The following is a 20,675-nucleotide window of genomic DNA, read 5'->3' as shown; positions in this document are numbered from 1 at the left end:
GAGGAGTGTCTTAAACTGGCTGCTGAGAAACATCATCCCTGCCTGCTTCCCTCCCTCTTCCCCACAGCTTTAGCTGATTGGAAACCATGCTGTCCCGAAGGGCCCACCACAGCAGAGAGAGACAGAGAATAACTGTTTGCATCGTGTACCTCATGGGCTTTTTGGTCACTACAGCAGGGCTTTGCCGTGTTGGCTGAATTACAGCATCACAGCTGTGCCGCTGTCACTTTGCTGTGTTGAATAAGGCTCAAGATCTGCAAAGATGCCTGGGCTGCAATGCCAGTCCTGCCCAGCTTGCCCAAGGTCCACTGTGGTGGCTCCAATTCATCTCCTCATTCTCCATCCATCTGCCCCATGCCACCCAGCCTGGGAAAACATTCTGAGGAGCAGCCCTGTGTTCACCAGCACAACTGACCGGCTTCATTGCATCTCTCTGGGCTCACATCCCACCCAACCTTGTCACACCCAGTGCTGGGCTCTCTCCTCAGGAGCGCTCACCCAAACATGCACCCAGCCTGTATGCCCACTAAAGGACATTTTGCCATTGGTAATGAACAGCTTGGCACTGAACCACTGATGGCGACCAGCCCTGGAGCCTCTCCTTGCTTCGCAGAAAATGTGGCCACAGCAAGCTGAGCAAGGCATGCATGGGAACAAGCAGAGGCAAGGGAAGAAAGTGTGCAGACCTTTTATCTTTTGCGAGGCTGAATTTCCTCCTCAGCCTTGACTTGGCCCCTGAGCCATTTTGGTGGAGACTGCCATCACAAACAATGTGCTGTGTCTTCCTGACTGGGGTCCGAGCAAGAGTTGAAATCCCTTTCATTAGCAGGCTGGGTTTTCTCCTCTGGTTTTCAGGAAAGAAAAAAGGAGCCCAAGGGCAGACCACGACAAATGGAGTCTCCTCTGCCTGTCTTCCAAATCCTCCAGAGATAGAATTTCATCCTTATCATGATATAGAAACAATATTTATCTCAGCTGCAGCCAATATACAGCATCTGTAGCATGGTGTGTGTGTCTGTCATACATCTGGATACCTGGGATGACAGAGATGAGTTCAAACACAGCCCTGTAACACGAGTCTAGCAGGAACTGCTGGCCATCACCCAAGGTAAATGGCCAGGACCATCCATACGTGGTGTGAAGGCGGTGTTCAGCTGCTTGTCTAACTACACTCACGCCACGCTTGCCAAAGCAAACGGGCTGCTTTGACCCTAGCTGAGATTCTCAGCACAACCCTCTACAAGCAAGCCGCAGCGAAACTTGAATCATCCTGAAATACAAATAAAGTCAATGAGATGGGAAAGCCCCAAGAAACTGTGCTCCGTGCTGAACACTGGACAACCACAGCCTGGCTTGTACCCCCTCCTTCCTGAAGACACTCATATTTTCTGTAGTAGAAAAGATCCTTAGTATGCAAAACGCCACACAATTCTGCAAATGTGTTTTTTTCCAGGAAATGAGAGGTACTCGCTGGGTTGGGGGAAGAAATTACGTAAGGTAGGCTACCGATGCTAGTCAATACTGTCCTTGTTAGAAAGTTTTCTACTGGGAAATGATGTTCTGTGGAGTTACCTTGCTTTTTGAGATCACTGTGTCAATACAGCTTGATTTTACCAGAGTTTACAGGCTTAATTTTATCCAAGTATTTTGCCTTTCTCATTTACGTTTTGCATAAGCTTAGATAATCCGAATTAACATAAAAATGTAATTTAGACAATTTTTATCAGTGAATTATTTTTCCTCATTGATAAAAAGATTGCTTTGTGGGCAAATTTCACAGTCCACTTTGACATGGAAGGGAAACAAATTTTCCTTCAAATTCCTTTTCAAATTATGAAATTTTTCATAGAAGACAACATCTGGTTCCCACATGTATCTGATTTTTACCATGATGAAGCCTTCGGTATGGTGTCTCTTCACATCACACAAGATTAACTCAAATTGGCTTGGATTGGAACAGTCCATGAAGGCTCAGAGCTAGATGGGAGAAAAAGCAAAAAGGCAACCAAGAGAGTATACTGTTGGCAGAGCTGGTGGATTCCATTGGGAGGTCAGTGTTAGGTCTGACTTTTTTTTTTTTTTAACATCTTTACTAATGACATGAAAATGCAACATGATATGCCAGTAAAACAAGGGGGAAAAAAAAAAGAGCAAAAACCCCAAAACCTAGTGAGGAAGATCACAAAAATGTAGTATTTCCATAAGGTTAGACAACACCTGAAATAGCATGGTCCCTTCTGGGCACCCAACACTATAATTTCGAGGGAATTCATAGAAGAGCGACAGAGATGGTGGAGATGGAGCTGTTGAACTTGGCTCAAGGAAAGGTTAGACAGAGTAACAGGCTGTGAGTGTTTAAAGAAAATAAACACCCAGGGAGAAATCCTGACCTTTTTGAAGCCAATGTCAAGTCTTTCATTGACTTCAGCAGAGCCAGGATTTCACACTGAGGAGGAAGTGGAATTTTTTAGTGGTGGAAAAGTCTAGATGCAGGAACCATGGGATGAAAACAGAGGAGGCAAACTGCAAGTTCAGTATCAAGGGAAAACAGGCAAGAAATTTCAGCTTTGTTTAAAGGCAGCAAAATCCAGAGTGCCAGCTAACTGAGGCAGAAAGAGCCAACTGCAGTTTTGTAACCCTTTAATTAAAACAAGGTTAAATAAAACTAGTGTTACATATTCTGTTCTGAGAGAGGAAAATTGGATGCTAACAAAAGCAACACTACACCCCCTGCAGCCAGACTCCCAACTGTAGCAAGAGACAGCATCTCCCCAGTTCAATCACAGATGGTTTTATATGGGAAATGTAAATAAGACATTACCATCTGGTTAATAAAACGCACATCTAAGATTTGACTACACATCCCCAGATGTAAACATTTAAAAATATATTTCTTTTTAATGCTTTAAGGCTTTCAACCAGTATGCCCAAGGAGGAAGAAATCCCATTGACATAAAAAGCATTGAACAGAACCACAAAATGTCCTATTTGTCAGTCCTATAAATTATTAATTTATAGAAAATGTTACCACTATCTGTGGAAATACAACCAGGCTCTACTGCCAGAGTGTATAGTACACTGTTCAATATCTGATGAAATCTAGAGGCTATTGGAGAAGCTAGCTTCTGAAATGTATAGCATATGCAAAATACAAGGCATAAGGCAAGCTATTTTCAGAAAATGGTAACTTTGCTGGAAAAGTCTGCTTTGGAGATGGAATCTGTTTATGAATTTGAGTTGAAATTGTCAACCAGTTGTTTGTTATAAAGGGAAAGACATTCTTGAGGAAGTGGAAACACTGCTGGGTTTTTTTGTTGGTTGTTTTTTTCTAAAGGACATTTTTCTGCCCAAACCAACATCCTATTAAAATAAAACTGAAGATGACTGACTAATCTTAACATCAAAAGAAAAGGGTTTTTTCCAGGTTGCACAGAAAATCTGGAGTGACTTACTTAAAGGAAAGGGTTTTGTCTTTCTCCTTTTCTTGCAAAGAAACTAAGGAATTTCCAGTTTGGCTTGGCCACCTACCGAGGTAGTCCACTACATCCATCTTCCCAGTGAATGGTAACTCCAGCTCTGCCAACACCTCCTACAGTTTTACCCATCAAGAAGGGTTTTTTACTCATGATTAACATTAGAATAAATGACCGAGATGAACGATAGAAAGCCATTTAGATGAAGGAAAATGGGCATAACCCAACACCCTCTCGAGTCAGAGGAGAGTCTAAGTGATTGCAGGAGATTAGACTCTTTGAGGCAACCAAACAGAAATGAGAAAACACAGCCCTGAACCCCCACTCCCACCACACTAGCTGTTGGAGTCTGCTGCCAATTTTTATCTTTATAAAGGGGCTGACTTAGCAAGAGGCCTGCCAGAATGCAAAAGAAGGTAAGATAGCATCGCTCAAAATTTCTGTGTGCATGCAAAGAGGAAACACACTTTAGCAAGAATATTAAGAACCTGGCAATTTCACATGAGATAAATAACTAGAGTTACTCTCCCGTACGTGTGTGTTCTGGAAGTAGCTTTAGCACTATATACAGTGGTGGTACATACATACAGCAACTGCATTGCCTGTTACAGAACTCTTCCCATCTTGCTCAAGCTTTGTATGACTGGGGTTTTATCATCTTTCCAACCACCATGAGTGACAAAGCTGTGGAACAACAGCTTGTCTCCACTGTGTGTCCCAAGGATCCCCACTGAAAATGAAGCAACAAGAATTTGGCTGTCCAAGTGGAAAATCAAGAGAAAAGTAAGAGATTTCTCCTGAGGACCACACAGGAGGTTTCTAGCAGGGTGTGATTCAAATCCAGACCTGACCCACCAACAAGGCCATCACAAATTGTTTGCCTCCTGAAGGTGTAAGCTTTATTACTTAGCTATGTTACCCATGAGTAACTATTTTACCAGGATAGGACAAAAATCAGATGCTACCGAAGACTCTAGCAGAAACGCACAAGGAATCAATGCTGCGTATTTATCGTATTTGTGAAAATATCCTTCAGTTTTATTTCCTTTTCTAATTAAAAAAAAATTAAAGCTAATAGCAGACTGACATCATTCTACTGCTTTTAGGTATAAGCTCTTCATGCGTATGAGGGGCACCAGTGAGGGTCTTGGGCTTCATGGTCAAGAGCTGATCGAAGTTTGGACCCCATTGTTCCAGACAGACCTTGGAGAGCTCCCACAAAACCATGGCACCCCAGTGCTCGAGCTGGCATTTTAATTATCTCAATAAAAACCTCCATTTAGGCATTAGAATTTCAAAAGGACATCTCTAAGTAATCCAACAATACCATCCTGCCAGCTGGGCACACAGTTTGTTAAGAACAGTGGGAAGGAACCCAACAATACAATGGTTGCCTTGAAGCATGGCTAGTGTCCAGCTGACAAACATCAGGACCTGCATTTCTGGCTGGAGCTTGAAGAACCATGGTAATGTCACTGGCTCTCCTTGGAACAGGTGAAACACCACCAAGGGCTTGCTTACTCTTGCAGCCTACATGGCAAAGCAGGTGAAAACTGTTTTCCTTTTCCAGACCAAATTGCTCTTTAAGTCATTGTACATTTACAGAAAGCCTTTATCTTTTGATTTAAGTTTTACAGTCATTACATTTTCATTAAAAGGAAGCTGAAAATGTTTACTGACATGAACCATACTTGCTTTGTGCCTTTTCAAGTACCAGAAATGTTCCATTGCAGACACCCTTTGAAATGTTTTCCTTTTTCCTGCACACTCTTTAAAGCTATGTCAAGTTTCCTCATATTTCTTATCAGCTGCCTGGCATGGTGTAATGTTTGCATTACATAGCAAGAGGGTTATTATATTTTATGTAAGTCCTCAAAACTTTAAGAGTGGAGAGGAAGGGCTGGGTCCACGGACTTGCATTATCACAGGGCAGTCTTCCTGCGTTGGTCACAGCCAAGGACACACACACAGGAGCTTCTCCAGTCTTCCCCAAAACTACCTCAGCCACGAAGGAACCACGGCTGTACTGGGTACCGATTCAGGAGGCTGCCTTTTCCCAAATAATACAAAGAAATCTGCCATTCTAACAAGGGGAATCATATCCTTTTCTCTTCAAGAATTCCCAAACTTATTTTCCTTTTCATCCCTATGTGTCTCCCCCAAATATTTCCCCAGCTAGTGCCCCTTTTGCCTCCAAAGCCAGATGCTTGAGATGGGGGACCCTGGCTCACTGTGCTGAGTGGGCCACCAGTGGACTGGTTCAACCCCTCTGCTTACCTTCTCATCAAGCTCCACCAGGACCACAGATCTTTGCAGTTCTCCGCAAGGTCATCCTCTAGCTTTTTGCAGGGAGGTGGCAGAGGAAGGAGATGACCTGAAGTGTTTCCTGGTTTCTTTCCCACTCCTCCAGCAAACTGTCTCCAGACTGTCTGGCAGAGCGTGAGCAGAAAGTCCTTGTGAAGCAACTCAGACAGCGCTGGAGCACGTATGGAAAGGAGGCCTGGAGCTGTGTGCAGAAGAGGCATGGAAAATGTAAGTGAAAATAGAAAACCAGGAGGGGAGGTGAAGGAGCCCTCCCCTCCTGACTGCTGAAGCTCTGTGCATTGGTAAAGACTATGGACACCTGTGTCCAGAAGGAAAGGACACGAACAACTGCCTCCAGCTGCAGAGGGAAGGGAGGGTTTGTAGAGCATTTCCCAGCAAAGGAGGACAAAAGGAGATGGCACACCTGGTCCTCTGATGTGCTCACAGGGAGTGATGACAGTCTCAGTGGTAGGGTCTGGGTTTTAAATAGCCTCTTATGGGGCTGTGAGTCAAGACTACAGGGCCTTCTGCTAAATTTATGGGACTAACATCTCAGATGCAGACAAGCTGGAGTGGAAACGGTGAATCTGAAAAAACAATTAGGAAGGGAAATGGGCTGCTCTTTCCTTAATTAGGGGGAGTGTGAGGATCATTAGCTCCCCTCTCCCATGGAAGCAATGCTTACTAACACAGGCGCTTGCCAGCTCCCCTCCCTGCTCTGCTCTGTGGCTTTGGTGTGAGCTGGCAGTGCTGGTGTGCATGAAAAGAGGGAGCTTTGTTGCATTTTCAGGGTGTCCCAGCACATTGCACAGAGCCCGGCCTAAAGGTCTGTGCTGGGAAGCACTGGTGGGGTGGGTGGGGCGAGCAGCCTACTGGGTGCCCAGGGCACATTAAGCAGCGCTGGGAGAGGCTGGTGACTCAAGCACCCACCACCACCTGGCATCACACAGCCATGGTGGTGCAATGGCAAAAGCTGTAGTTAATATGGGCAACAGCTGAACCCTGTTCCTGGAAACTTGGTGCAAGATAAGGATCCTTGGTAGCAACACACAAGGTCCATGTGGTGTCTGTGCTCCACCTCAATTTCCTGGAGGAGCTCAAACCAGCCTCAAAATATTATTCTAGCACAGTTTCTTGTGTATAAATATTTGTAAAATGCTTGCTTTAAATACCTTTCTTAAAAAAAAAAAAATAAAATGAAATAACCCTCCAAACCCCACTACTGCTTATTGCATCTTTAGCAAAATATTTTCTTAACCTTTCCTACCTTCAGCCTTGGGACTTCTGCTAGCTGAGCAAACTTCTCTCCTCCCCGTACCCCAGCCTGCCTGTTCTCCTGCAGGGCAGCAGGCTGCTTGCTTGGTGGTTAATGAGTTACATAGGACTGTAGGAATGTCAAGATCTGGGGGCAAAAGAAGGTGGAGGGAAGAAAAGAAGCTTTTTAGATTGGTAGTCCTATCACAAGCACTTGGTTTTACATCCACAAGTGTCAGTAAGAGAAGGGAAAAGTTCATAGATGGTTTACTGACATGCAGCATATTTGACTTGCAAGTCTCGTGACCTTGGGCAGGGCTGAAGGGCTGCTCCAAGAGTCCTGGGCACAGGAGACCTCCATTGTTTGTAACTGTCAGTTACCAGCCAGTTCTGTGTTGGGAATGGGCTGGACGTCATAACAGAAGGGTCAAGGGGTCATTTCTTCTTTTCTTTGGGTCTCAGCTAGCTACTCAGGTGTCCTGACATGGGAGCAGTACCACATCAATCCCAGAAGCATCCAAACTTCAGCCCTGAAGGCAGCGGAGAAAGTATCCAAAAGCCTCAAGCTCACCAGTGAAGGCATCACCTCTAGCTGAAGAGTGCTGCAGGGAGGAGGCACCTTTTGGGAGGCTCTCGGGGCATGGAAATAGGGTTACCTACATGATGCCCAGAGGTGAATGAAGCTTCGCCTGGGGACCAAGGAAGGATCTCTTCCCTTTTCTTCCTGGGTGATTACCGTCCCTGACCTGGGACTCTGGCTCTTCCCAAACTGGCCACCCTCCAGGGCAGCAGGGCTACAGCCTGTGACCAGTGAGACTTGACGCCTAAAACTGAATCAGCCCACTTTTTAAGTCATCTTATAACTCATTTTACAGCTCTAGCATTTGCCCCGTTTTGTTCCTAAAATTGTCTGGTTAGCAAATCCCAAGATAGAGCTGTCAGTCTGCCCCCGGCCATCTCTGCTGCTGCACATGAATGGGGACAGACTCATTTTGAAGTGTTCCTGGGGTAAGGGTGACCTACTTTCATGGCTGCGGGTACAGTTCATTACAAATTCCTAATGATCTCATTGTTCCATTAAATGAAGGTTGCCACCTGTCCCGAAGACTTTAGATCAAGCTGGGATTAACATATCTGCTGACCCATTTCCCCCTTTTGTAGGACACAGCCCCATGATCAATAGAGGTTTTTTTCAGACCATCCAAGGTTGAGCCTTAGCAGTGATGTGGTGCTGAGTCCCATTAACAGAGGATGCTGAGCAGCAGGCCTCCTGCTGGTGCTGGGCACTGCTGAAAATCCTGCCCAGCCAATTTGGGCATCAGATTCCACCTGCCTAGATCCCATCAGAAAAAGAAAAGGTCAAACCCTATGCACATAATTTACTAGGGGGAAAAAAAGGAAAAAAAAAAAAAAAAAAGCAGAAGGGAATTGCCGAGGTTGCATTTAGGGCAAATGAAATCCTTCCAATTTAAGAGAGAGTCTGTAAGAGACTCTATTAAGGACCTGGAGGCTGCCTTCAATTTTGCTCTGGGCAGCCATCCCTACTGCAATAGTACAACAAGGAAAAAGCCTGGGTTAGCACCCAGCAGCCACCCTGGCTTGTGGACCCTCGCAGGGACGCTGGTCTGACAGGTTGTCCCCGTGCAGGCAGCCCCACTGGGCTGGCAGCGGGGTGCAGGCAGCCCCCCCCTCTGCCTCCCTGAGGACCGAGCTCAGCGGCCGAGAGGGCTGGAGATGGCAGGTTGGAAGCACAAGCTGTGCAGCACAAGGAATAAAACAAATAAAGAAAGAGAGAGGAATAAATTCCCATGGACAGGCTCAGCAAGCGCACTGCAGCCAAATGACCTCAAGTGCACCACTTTCTTCTCTCGCTCGAGGAAGGCAGAAATACAGCTGCATTTTTCATAAATAGGAACACCCTAGCTTGATGTTTTTTAAAGCTGTCTAGACAGTAGAGCAGGACCTTATTTCAAGTCACATAATCACTTTCCCATTTTTCTTTGCAGCAGAGGACGTTTTCCAAGATTAGATAGAAGCTGGTGGAGCAACATGTTATTAACCTTGGGTGTGCCTCCCTGCTTTAGGCTCTCCTTGTCCGAGCTGGAGGTGCCTTTCTGTCTGATCGCGTCTCCCCTTTATTCCTGCCTTCCCCCTTGACAGAAAAGCTTCTTCTTCCACTAGCTTGCAAAAGTTCGATAGAATTACACATGGGCTGCAGACAACTAGGAGCACAGAGGGTGCTGCTGTAAAATGCCAGACCCCTTTAGCAGAATTCTAATATTATCTTGTGCTTCCCAGCACGGTGCTGATGCCTCCACCTGAAAATAGCAATAGAGGAAAGAAAAGAGCTTTACAGTGACCTCCACCAGGCCAGCGTGCCACAGGCTGTTGGAAGGAGGTGGACAAAGCTGCTAACTGTGAGAGATGGTGCCGAACCAGCTTTTCCGAGGAAGGCTGTGCTCAGCAGCAGCGCATCCCTCCAGCACTCTTTGTATCGTGCAGCCTGCGCCTTCCAGGGCTGAGCATCCCTGAGCATTTTGCTGTGCATTTCTCAATCCTTTTGCTTTTCTGTGTGAAGACTGCAGCCCATTCCCACGGAGTAGAGGAGGCAAATAAAATACCCATGTGCCGTTTACCTGCAGCACATGGCCTGACCCAGCAGCAATGACTCGTCTCTGCTGCCTGGGGAGAAGGAACCACAGTGGAGATGGTACACAGGGCACTTCTGCTGCAGAAGATACTCCTTTAGGGCCAAGGACGAGACTTTCTGAATGTGAATAGTATGATACGGACTTGCATCATACCATTAGCATCCTGTACCTGACACGGACCACTTACTGTGGTGACACACAGCGGTCTGTGCTCAGCTTATCTGGGGGAAGCAGAGTCCAGCTCAGCTTGTTACACTGAATTAAGTCAGCAAAAGCTGAAGACAAATAGACCATCACAAATGAGATTATTTCAGTTTAGAGTGCCAGGATAAAAGGTTTGCTGCCCTGCCAGAAAAGCACCAGTTCTGTAGGATAAAAATGTAGTGGTTTGGGGGGAGGTGGGGAGGTGTTTATAGCTGAAGCAAAGGGTGCTTTGCTTGCCTGGTGTTACAAGAGCAATGCTGACCCTCTCCCTGAGCACTGCCTACGTAGGGTTACCCGTTGGGACTGAAGCATGCAGACTGAGAGAACTGCCCTCCATCCCACCTCACTAGAGCATTGCCACGTCTCCCTGCGGCTGTTAAAGTGATTAGCCATGCACAGTAGCAAGCCTGGGCAGGGATATCTTTTCTGCTTGCTTAGCGTTTTGCTTTAGAGGATGCAGACCCTGACTTTGGGAATAATTTCAGCTCGTGAGTATCCGGTTATTTCTCTGCTCCCTAAAGCAAGCACTTAAAATCAGCCAGGGGAGCTGTCTTTCCTTAAACAAATCCTCTACTGCTATGCAGAAAGTGAATACATGAGCTGCCTGATATTAATGCCTTACTTCACAATTTACATATCAAGTGCTTTAATGAATTGTTTTCAGTATCATTGTCCTTACCATGAATAAACTTAAAAGTAATGGATTTGTAATTAATTAAAGTTTAATTACAATAGTTTGTCATTTTATTATTTGCAATTATTACCATAAAGGTAATAAAAATTGCAGGATGTCACAACTGAATACAAATCCCTAATCAGAAGCAATCAACTCATGCCGTAACCTTGAACAAGGGTGATTTTATTAATGCACCAACTCTGGAGCCCAAGCCGCTGCCTCGCGGGTGGCACCTGCAGTATCCTCAGCCCTGGTCGGGGCCACGTGGTGCTTTGGGTGGTCATGGTAGGATCCTCTTGCCCCTGACCTTGGGCAGCCCTGACCATTCCTCCCCTTTGGATCTCTTTCTCCACACGCTAGGTGGTCAGCTACAGACTAAAGAAGCTTTTGCCCACCTCCTGTATGTTCTCCTTGAACACGCTGATTTACTAAAGCAGTTATCCACCATAATTCTTATTAGCTATCATTTCTTCCAGGTCCTTTGGATGAGTTCTTTATTTCTATCAGGTTTAAAACTCTGCATTAAATTCTAATTTCTGCATCATAATTCTTCTGATATTTAATTTTCAAACATGTTTTTTTTTAATATTATGAAAGGTCATTCCTAAACCACCCTAGTATTACGCCTATGACTTGGTTACTCCTGCAGCAGAAATCCCTTTGCTCTGAAGTATGATGGATAAAAGGAGAAGAAGCGTTAAATTATACCTGAGTTTGCTTCTGCTACTTCTGTCCCTATGACTATTTCCAGGACTCACAATACCCGTGTTCAAATGCAGTTAATTATTCCCACTTGAGGGAGCAAGATAATACGTTTTCTCATCTCTGCATCTTGATAGGCTCCAATCCTACCCATGACTCCTTGGCACATTTCCTTTAACTTGGCCTGATATCTTAAAAAAAACATGTTTTAGAGCAGTTTTCCACTGGCCAGTCTCAAGACATCTTCAAAAGGCATGAGAACTGCACCCAGAGCAGCAATTAGGCTGTAATTAAGTGGAGACTCTCCCAGTGAATGCTCTCAAGGGGCTATATTCATGATGTGGGAGGGGGTCTTCAGGTTGGCTTGTCCCATCCTGCTAAATTTATCCCTTCTCACCATCCCTTGCCAATCTTTTCCACAGCCACAACCCTCAGCTGGGTTTCTTCTTTGAAGTCCATGAATTGGTTGGGAAGGAGTAATTCCATTTTTATTCATTTCCTAGGGAGAGTATACGTGTATTTGCCTGTGCTCCCTTAATCATTACTGAATGTATTGGCCAACTTCATGCAAAACCCAACAGAAAGAAAGAGATCTTGTTGTCACTCTGTGCCTATGAGTTACATGAAAAACAGGCAGCTGGGAAGAGGCTTTTTTTTTTTTTTTTTTGATGTTCCCAAATCAGTGAGTGACTTTCACCGGGCTGGAGAAACTCAACACGCATCTGGACTCAAGGCAGACCGCACGCCTCCGAGCCATCATATTTCACACACGAAACATCTCTGCTGCTTCTGGTTGGGAACTCAGCCACCACTTCATAAATCAACACCCCTGCTATCGCCTTTGCTCTGCCAGCAGACGGGTTGATGTGAAACAATACAGTCCTGGAGGCGTCAGCTTCCTTGGGTTATCTTAGTGGAAGGCTAACATCAGAGACCCACTTTATCCGCTGGGGCAGTGGTATTCTCAAGCTCCTCACCTCCAACTGAAATTCCCTTGCACAACACCTTGAGAGGTCTAAACAGCCTCTACTTTTAAGCTGTGATACATCAGCATTTTCAAAAAGCTTAAGATCTCTTTTATCTTAGCACTTCCACCTTAGGGAGGTTTGCAGATATGTTCCGCTTTAGGCATGCAATCTCTCAGTTGCCTTGGCATGAGCTGAGACTTAGGCACGTACATAAAAACTGCAGAATCAAGGGGCTAAAGTTAGGTGAAGGGTAGAAAACAAAGCCACCATAGTCCTGGAAGTTTTGCATTTCTTGTAAATATGCTTGCAAAACCACTTAGCAAATGAATGTTAATTGTTCTGCAGAAATCCCACCCTGTTCAAAGAGAAGGGGGGGGGGGGGGGTTGGTGGTGGTGTGGGGAGCGGGAAAGCCCTAGGTAGATGTTGCCAATTTTTCCTTTGACCCCTCAAATAAAATTCAGGTGATCTCATCCCACATTGATCAGCAGAGACCGAGTAAGAAAATAAAAAGGAAATTACTTCATCTTAAGTGCCTATTAACTGATGTTAGGCGATAGAAAAAAAAGCTCCGTTTGACAGTAAAAATCCATGTGACGAGCCCACGAATACCAGAACAAGCTGGGTATGGCTGGAGCTGTCAAAATCATGTAACTGCAAACCTTTAAACCAATTTAAGTGCCTTCAGTTGGGTTTGCGAGACAATTACACCCTGAAAAAACCATTTACATGAAAAAGGCTGAAGGCCTCCGCTTTTGTTGCTTTTCCAGCCCAAGGCTGGTGGAGCCGGGAGTATTTTACACACGCTGCAGCTGCTAGGGTAGCAGAAATAGATAAAACTTGACAAATTAACACAGCATACGCCGAAGAAAGAAAAGGGATCTTTGGAATTCAACCGTGTGGCTGCAAGGATGCTGAGCCCCAGCTTAACTCATAGCGGTGCTCTGGCTTTTTGACTTGTCCTCCCCACTGCATCTGGTCTCAGCGAGGTGAAATGCAGCAGCAACGCTGGCTGAGAGGCGAGGAGCAGGGATGGATTTGAGTGTTATCCTCACCTGGGGCCAAAAGCAGAGTGAGCCTCAAAAACTAAGCGCATCTCTTGGGATTCAGGGATTAGGAAACCCCCACTCCAGAAATGCCTTAACTCCAGCATTTTTGCAGTTGTTTCAGGCGTGTTTCCGCAGAGCAAAGTAATTATGGTGTATAAAAACAAACTGAAATGATTATCGTAAGCCAACGCATATGCAAGAGAAAGGAGTCACTTTGGGGAGAGTTCAGGCATTAACTGCTGAACTTGGCCTGACCTACTGGCTGCACGGACCGGTGGCTCCTAAAGCCACCAAGGCGGAGGATGAGCATTCTTCTGGCTCTTCTTTTCTCTCCTTGAGCCTTCCAACAAGAACTCCTCAATTTTTTAAAGCCTTCCTTGGTGAAGGTGGCTTCTGCCTATCTTCTGCCTCGCCCAGCAGCCCCACATCAGATGTTCTTAAGGTGGGAGTGAAACTTCTTCCTCCCTCATTTTTCCAGGGTTTTCTGTGCCTGTAATTTTTTAGTTAATCCATTGTTCAAGCCATAACCTTGGCTCTTGTTGTGGAACAAAGAGGAAATGGGGTGGCTTGACAGTTTTGCTGCTTTCCTCTCCCTGTATTTAGACTTTCATAAATGACCCTGTCAAAGCTGTGCCTCGCACTGCCACAGTGCTAATTGTTTGCGGTATGGATTGATGATATCGTATTAAAGCCACTTGGCAAGGATAAGGCTTGACTTTCTGTGTGCAGATGAACAGCAGCATGGATGCTTGAGCAGAAAGAGAGCATCACTTAGCCTGCCTCCATATCTGGCCACCAGTGCTTCTGCAAGCCAGCATCTCTGTGGCTGAGTATGTAGCATCGTCTCAGGGTATCCTGGAAAATGGAAAATATTCTCCTCCCTGAGACAAACCCTCTCTTTCAGACCTGCTTCTTTATATGGAAATACTCATCAAGTTCCTTAAAATACAAACAAACAGGAAATTCTTCATATGCCACTAAAATAGAGTCAAAATCCTCACAAGATTGACACAAAGGTAAACAAAACTTGGACAATGTAAAAAAAAAAAATAAAATTACTGCAGACCTCACCAAGTAACTCAATTTTTTATTTTTTTAAAAAGTAAAATAGATTCATCTTTCCTTATTTTGCCCTTCGTTGCTCCAATGAAAGCTTTGCCAAACTTTGTGGCAGTTCTGATCTCCAAGAAAGGGACCCATATGACAATCTCTTATTTTTTGAAAAAGCAAGCTCTGTGATCACTCCCTTTCTGTAACATCTTTGGTTCATCACCTATGTCATTCAGTTTCCAAGACAGCAGAAGCCAAAAAGAGGAGCTGTAAGCACATAACTCTCTTCTGGCGATTCCTGCCCTGGGAAGGTGTGACTGGGAGGGACTGCACAACAGCTCGTGAGCAGATGGAGGAGACGGATCAGCTGCAGAGCTGGGAGGAGCCTGGGGAGCATCTAACTCCACATGTCCCATTACGTCTCTCAGCACTAAACAGTTCCAGCCCATGGTGGTCATGCTGTGAGGTCTGCACAGGTTCATGCAATGAGGGCTCCACCGAGGGTTAGTAAATACAGAGCAACTACCAGACCCAGAGCAGATGTTTCTGTGGGATAATGCCTTAAAAGTAACATCACCCCTTCACAGTCATCCCCACAAGTCCTATCAAGCCTGGCATGGGTAGTGTAGACTGGGGCTGGGTGTTTCTGAGAGACCTTGCATTACCATAATCCCACAAAGACTCTCTTCTTTCTTTCTTTCAAGTATCCTCTGTCAAAACTGCGTGAGGTTTTCACTTTCTTTTGGCAGGGAAATTTGAAGACCTGTGCAGATTCCCTCATGCCGTGCGGGAGAGGGAAGCGATGACTGATCGATCTAGGTTTCTCCCATCAAGAGCACCAAAGGAGGTACCAGAAGTATCCATCTTCTGGAATAAGGTTAATTACAGAAGCTCAGCTTGCACACAGAGGTCCCACCAGTCAGCACAAGATAAGCAGCCTTGGGAGTATAAATTATTACAGATGATAAGGCAGAATTTTCCCTTAAACAGCTTTGTACATATGTTCCTAAGATTGACTCCAGAGACGCCTGTCATCAGATGTCAAACAAGAAACAACAAAAATTACAGAGAATTAATTTATTGTCTTTTTTCTTGCAAGCATATGACACTTTCTCCCCTATTTAAATTAACTGAATTATTTCAGATTTTAACAAGATGTGGCTAGATTACAGGACCTGGGAATCAGAACTGATGCCCAGTCACCCATGCTTGATCACAGCAGGCAGCAAGAGTTTCACCACTCCATCATGTCTGCAGAAATGGGGGCTGGTTTTAGCTCTAGAAATAAGAAAATTACAGACACCGATTGGTACAGTTTTTGTTGTGACTATCTCCTCTGCAAGCGGTGTATAAACAGGAAACCATGGCCACATGGCAGGGAACTGACTCAATACTGGTGAATACTGATAGAAATCAGGTCATATTGACATCCTTTGTTTATTCACTGCTTTGTTAACACTGTTTATCTTCAGTGTCTTGGCCACATATTTGGAAAAACTCTCACTTCACCACCCGTCAACCACTCCTGTCCCCCCAAAACCATGCGACAGCGAGTCCCTTGCCTCTAACCATCAGCAGTATAAGCTCCTTCAAACCCAAACCTAAGGGCGATGTGCATTCCTGGGGTACAAACCCACTTACTCCGCCCTTCCAGGAAGGTTTCTTTCTGATGCCTAGGAGCTTGCTATTAGCTTTTACCTGCAGGTGGGAATTTCTCTCCTACCAAGAAGCCACATCTATTTTAAGCACCAAACCTGCTGCGATGCAGCCCACCGCGGGACAAATCTGCAGCCTAACTCTACATAGCACAGCAAAGACCAGCTTATGTTTGGTTGTTGGCTGTTTATCTCTACCTGGCAGTTTATTCTAAGCCTGAATTAAATCTACCAAAATGAGGAGTTTGCACGCATTCTAAGTTTCTTCCAATGTTATTAACACGCCAACATCTGCACTACTGTAAACATGATTCATTCACAACATTCTGTATTTTACAGCAGCAATTCATCTGCTCCTAAAAACTTTCTTCCTGCCTCCAGATATGCTGGAAACATCAAGGTAGCGTTCCCACCATCAGCTCTGGGACATCAGAAATAGATGACACGAAAAGACCCTCAAATTCCGGCTTTCGTGTTTGAGGGATTTCTTTACCCAGCTGAGTCCACAGCCGGTCACCAGCTTCTGCTGGCATCTCCTTTTTTCGCATACCCTTGGCCTTAGAGGAGGAAGGCTATTGCAAAAGCCAAAACTTCTGAGCTGAGAGGAGAAAAAGATTTCGGGTGTAAACTCTTACTACTCCACCCCCATTTTTACCAGTTAAGGATCTCCTTCTGCACCCCCACTTTTCTGCTGTATCGCATTAGCTCTTGGTCTTTGCAACCTAATCCGATACAGTTTTAAGCACTGCCTCTGTCAGGGGAGTTTGTATTAACCACACAGCATGAGGAGTTTAACATTTGCTGTGGGTTAGCTGTACGCTGAATTCCACCCTGCAAATCAGCCCCTCTCCTCTGCATTCACCACGAGTCAGCCAGGCTCAGCCCCGGGGATCTGCCCAGCAGGACCCTCTGCAGGTGGGCAGCGTGTCACCCATCAGTACCCGAAGTCATCGGCAGTGTGAAGAGGACCTACACCCAGTCATCGACTGGGGTCACAGAGCCCAGCCCCAGCGCAGAGAGTTCAGTTCAATGCCTCAGGGGTGGTGGGATGAGGAAGAGGATGAGCTAAGACAAAACCAAATGGTTTTAGAACAAAGGGTTGAGGTTAAAGAGAAGGTAGGTTTGTTTTCCTTTAATGGAGTTGGACTTGGCGATCCTTATGGTCCCTTCCAACCTGAAATATTCTACGAAGGTTGGAAGGCATTTTGCCAGCCGATGACCTACTAAAATGAGTGAGCTGGCTCAGTGGAGATATGCAGAGAAGGGCTTTGTTCAGGGGAATGAGTGCCTGGGGAAGCCGCTACCTCTGTCCCCCCATATACAATACAGGGAGATTAACTGGCCACAGCACGGCACTATGAATACATTGCAGGGGTTCGTGGTGAGCTTTTAAAACAAGAAGAACCAGCAAGGTTTGGAAAACGAGTGCAAAGATCTCTGACCTTCAGTATTCAAAAAGATAGATGCCATCTCAAGCCTGAGGACTTAACAATATGGGAAATACCCTGCCAGCCCCTGACAGCCCGAGGGCCCACCTAGCCCAGCACTCGGTCTTCTACAGCAATAGGGGATGCTTGTTTGGGTGATCCATGAGCACTGCTGCCCTCCCCCTCAGATGCCTCCAGCAGCTCCAGCTCCTGCCTGCATCCACCGAGGAAGCAATATTCCCCGATTTGCTTTTCCCACTGCCATTACGATTTTGCAGATCTCCATCATCCACCTCCAGCCTGAGTAGCCCCAGCATTTCCAGTCCATCCTGGAAGGGCTCTGTCCTCTCCGTGGTTTTGGCTGCCCTTCCTGATATCTGCTCTACCTCCACTGCCCTCCTCAAGATAATGAAAAAAACCCCCACCCTTATTACAACTCTGAGCTGACACAGTTTGGGACAGGGTCTTTCCAGCTCTCTTGGACAACCACACACAGTTAAAAATCTCACAGCTGGTCAGAGCAGCCAGATGTTATTGCCGCAAATTTCCTCAGCCCTGTGCTCCTTCACTAAGGGGAAAACTCTGGCTTGAGCTGCAGCCGTAAAAGGGTCTGCTAATGATATAGGGTGGGTTTGGTTCTGTGCTCCTTCAAGGCTGTGCTGGCGAGAGCAGTCTGCAGATGCTCAGATATTCCCAGCCCAACCAGTGTGAACTGGGAAGCTGGGCTCAATGGGGCCATGTCCAGACGCTGCCCCGAGCATCCTGAAAGGTTAAGAAAGGCTATGCCACAGCGTGGGGCAGGGTTTCATCCTGTCCTCGATTTGCCTGTGGGATTGGAAAGGAATTTTTTCCTATTTCTCTGCCAGGCAGGGGGAAAAAAGAAAACACAACACTTTGTTGTTGTTTATACTGGACAGAATTAAAGTTTTCAATATTTGTTATATTTAGATGCCTTTCAGACCCAGATTTAGGGAAACATTACGCATGATTCTTGCTCTGTTTACCCTTTGCTCCATTCCCTCGCTTTTATTGTTCTTCCAGTTTATTCCTTTTCCAATTTAGGTTAAGTTTCCCGAGGACCACAGCATAACCTCAGATTTCCCAGGGAAACCAGCACCTCTCAGCAGCAGCGACTGGTTCTGCGGCTCCATCCAGACCACCTCGGTCCTGCCTAAAGCAACGTGCATCCTTGCAGCAGAAGTTGTATTGCCAGGGATCAGCCAGGCAGAGACAGTACAAATCACTCTTTCCTGAATCACAGCCCAAATGAGACCTTAAAGTGGATAATTCACCCCACGATAAAGGCATCTATCCACTTGAGGATGGTACTTTGTCTAGGAGCCCCCAGCCTGCCCTCGCTCCCCCCCAAAAAGGGGGTCCCAATGCCCGTGATGTTGCAGGGCAGGGACCAAGGCACAGCACAGCCCTGGCTTCTCCAGGGACCATGGAATTATTGTTTCTCTTCCTTGCACCACACCTCCTGGGGAGGAAGGGAAGCTGATGATCCCGGCAGTAAAGGACTTGCAAGCAAAGCCCAGGCTGCAACATACTCTCATAAAACCTTCCCAAAGACAAGCGTGTGAAAGATCACTTTACAGGCAGGGCAGACGGGAGAGAAGTCTACATCCAATGTCCACTTTCAGTAAATCATTCCATTCTATCTAGCTGAAAAAATCTATATTTTTTTTTAACTGTGTCCACTACAGTTTTCCAGAGCAGATACATGTTTTGGTGTGCTCTTCCTCCACCCTCCCTTGCGGATGAGCCAGGATGGAGCGCCTGATACCTGATCTCTCTGCTGTGCCCTGGCTAATGAAAAAAAGCTGCTCGCTTGGAGCTGCTCTGATTTATTCCGTAATAATCTCTCTGACGGGGAGCCTTTGACCTCCCCACACAGGCTCCATTAAAAGTGAGCCTGGTAGCTGGGTAAGGACAGGTAGTTATTTTCTCATGATGGCAATGGTTGTGCACAGTAATGTGCCATTTCTGCACGTTGTCTTCACCTTAAATATAAAGGCAGCCACTGCAGCAGAAGCTTACTTATTCAGTTTTTGAGGTCTGGTCCAGAACCCATCATTTGCTTTAGCTCAAAACCCTGTGCACGGATCCTGGCAGAGCTCCTGCGTGTGTCTAGTTTGAAGAGCACAGGCTATCCGCCCGCTCAGAGCTGAGCTTGTGCAGAGCCGCGTGGAGGACCAGGATGCAAAAGGCACTTCGACTCCAACTAAGCTTGACCTATCCCTTCTGGCCACGGGAAACCCAGGAACAGATGTTTGGTGTTGGGATTTTTCTCCCAAAATATCTCTGATGTTTAATTCACATTTTACAGACTTGCTGTTTCCCTGTATGAAGGAGAGCATGCTATTGGGTTGCAGGGAGGTGAAGAAGGTAGCCAGCAGCTTTCCTCCTCTTTTTAAAGATGAATCAAGAGGAGTTTTTGTTTTTGTAAGCAGTAGGCAATTTTTCAAATGCATTCACTATGATCTCCTTGGAAGTCTTTGCTATCTTCTACATTTAAAGCAGCATTATAGTAGTCTGAATAGCTGAGCACTGAGCGCTTACAGAGCTGGGTACAGCTTTCACTAGCCCAAATGATAACACTGGGTAAAATAAGCAGATGCACTTCCAAGTGCAACAGTGCTGCTGCAAGTCTTGTATCTGACTGTTTGCCCAAAGACCACAGGATTATTTGCTTGGGGTTTTTCCCCGGCTTCAAGCTTTAAGCTGCTTGCAGTGATTAAGTGATTTCAGCCGAGATTTTTGCTTAGCAGTCAGTTGTCACGTTTGAAGGAGTCACTGTTATGGCGAATGTGGCAAATTTTAAGACCTCCCCACTTGCTGCATCCCCTGATTTATTTGATTTGTACAGAAGCCCACCCCTAAAGTGGCACAGAAAGATTAAGTTGCATGGCTGGTTTTACTCCTTTTTGACCCAGAAGGGAAAACTGGCTGCGTGCACTAACAGCTACGGAATGAAGCCAGAGCATTCAATCAGAAGACAAATGATGTGCAGGAAATCTCTTAGGTGACCAAATATTTACTGCACCGATGAAACTCTCCCAAAAAAAGTTCCCACTCACAAATACTTGAAATTATCAGACTTCTTCCTAATGTTTCTCTGTGTGAGTAGTCAAGAAGTTTCCTCTGGGAAGACCTCGCAGAGCGCAGAGCTGCAGCTGTGTTCCCCTTCTGCTGAACAGCCGGGAGCATCCTCTGGACATGGACCGGGAGCAGGACCCCATGCTTCTGCTCTGAACCTGTCCC

At 45.9% G+C, this 20,675-nt stretch overlaps 1 protein-coding gene and 1 long non-coding RNA gene across 22 annotated transcripts in view; one reads left to right on the top strand and one right to left on the bottom strand.

Moving 5' to 3' along the window:
- The window catches only part of LOC308068741 (uncharacterized protein), a 24,815-nt gene extending 22,667 nt beyond the window's left edge, over positions 1-2,148 (top strand). For both annotated transcript variants that reach the window (XM_080399892.1, XM_080399893.1), the window contains exon 4: positions 1-2,148. This exon is cut by the window's left edge and continues 18,242 nt beyond it. The gene's annotated coding sequence lies outside the window, so the exon portion shown is untranslated.
- LOC308068744 overlaps positions 1-20,675 on the bottom strand; it is a 111,875-nt gene that overhangs the window by 27,027 nt on the left and 64,173 nt on the right. For 17 of the 20 annotated variants that reach the window (XR_013930090.1, XR_013930091.1, XR_013930092.1 and 14 more), the window contains one exon: positions 2,282-20,675. This is a non-coding gene — a long non-coding RNA (uncharacterized lncRNA). The other 3 variants (XR_013930088.1, XR_013930089.1, XR_013930095.1) reach the window with 3 other exon arrangements.

Source organism: Falco punctatus (genome assembly GCF_963210335.1).
Source record: "Falco punctatus genome assembly, chromosome: 8".
Taxonomy (NCBI): Eukaryota; Metazoa; Chordata; class Aves; order Falconiformes; family Falconidae; genus Falco; species Falco punctatus.
This window is presented reverse-complemented; position numbering and strand designations above follow the sequence as displayed.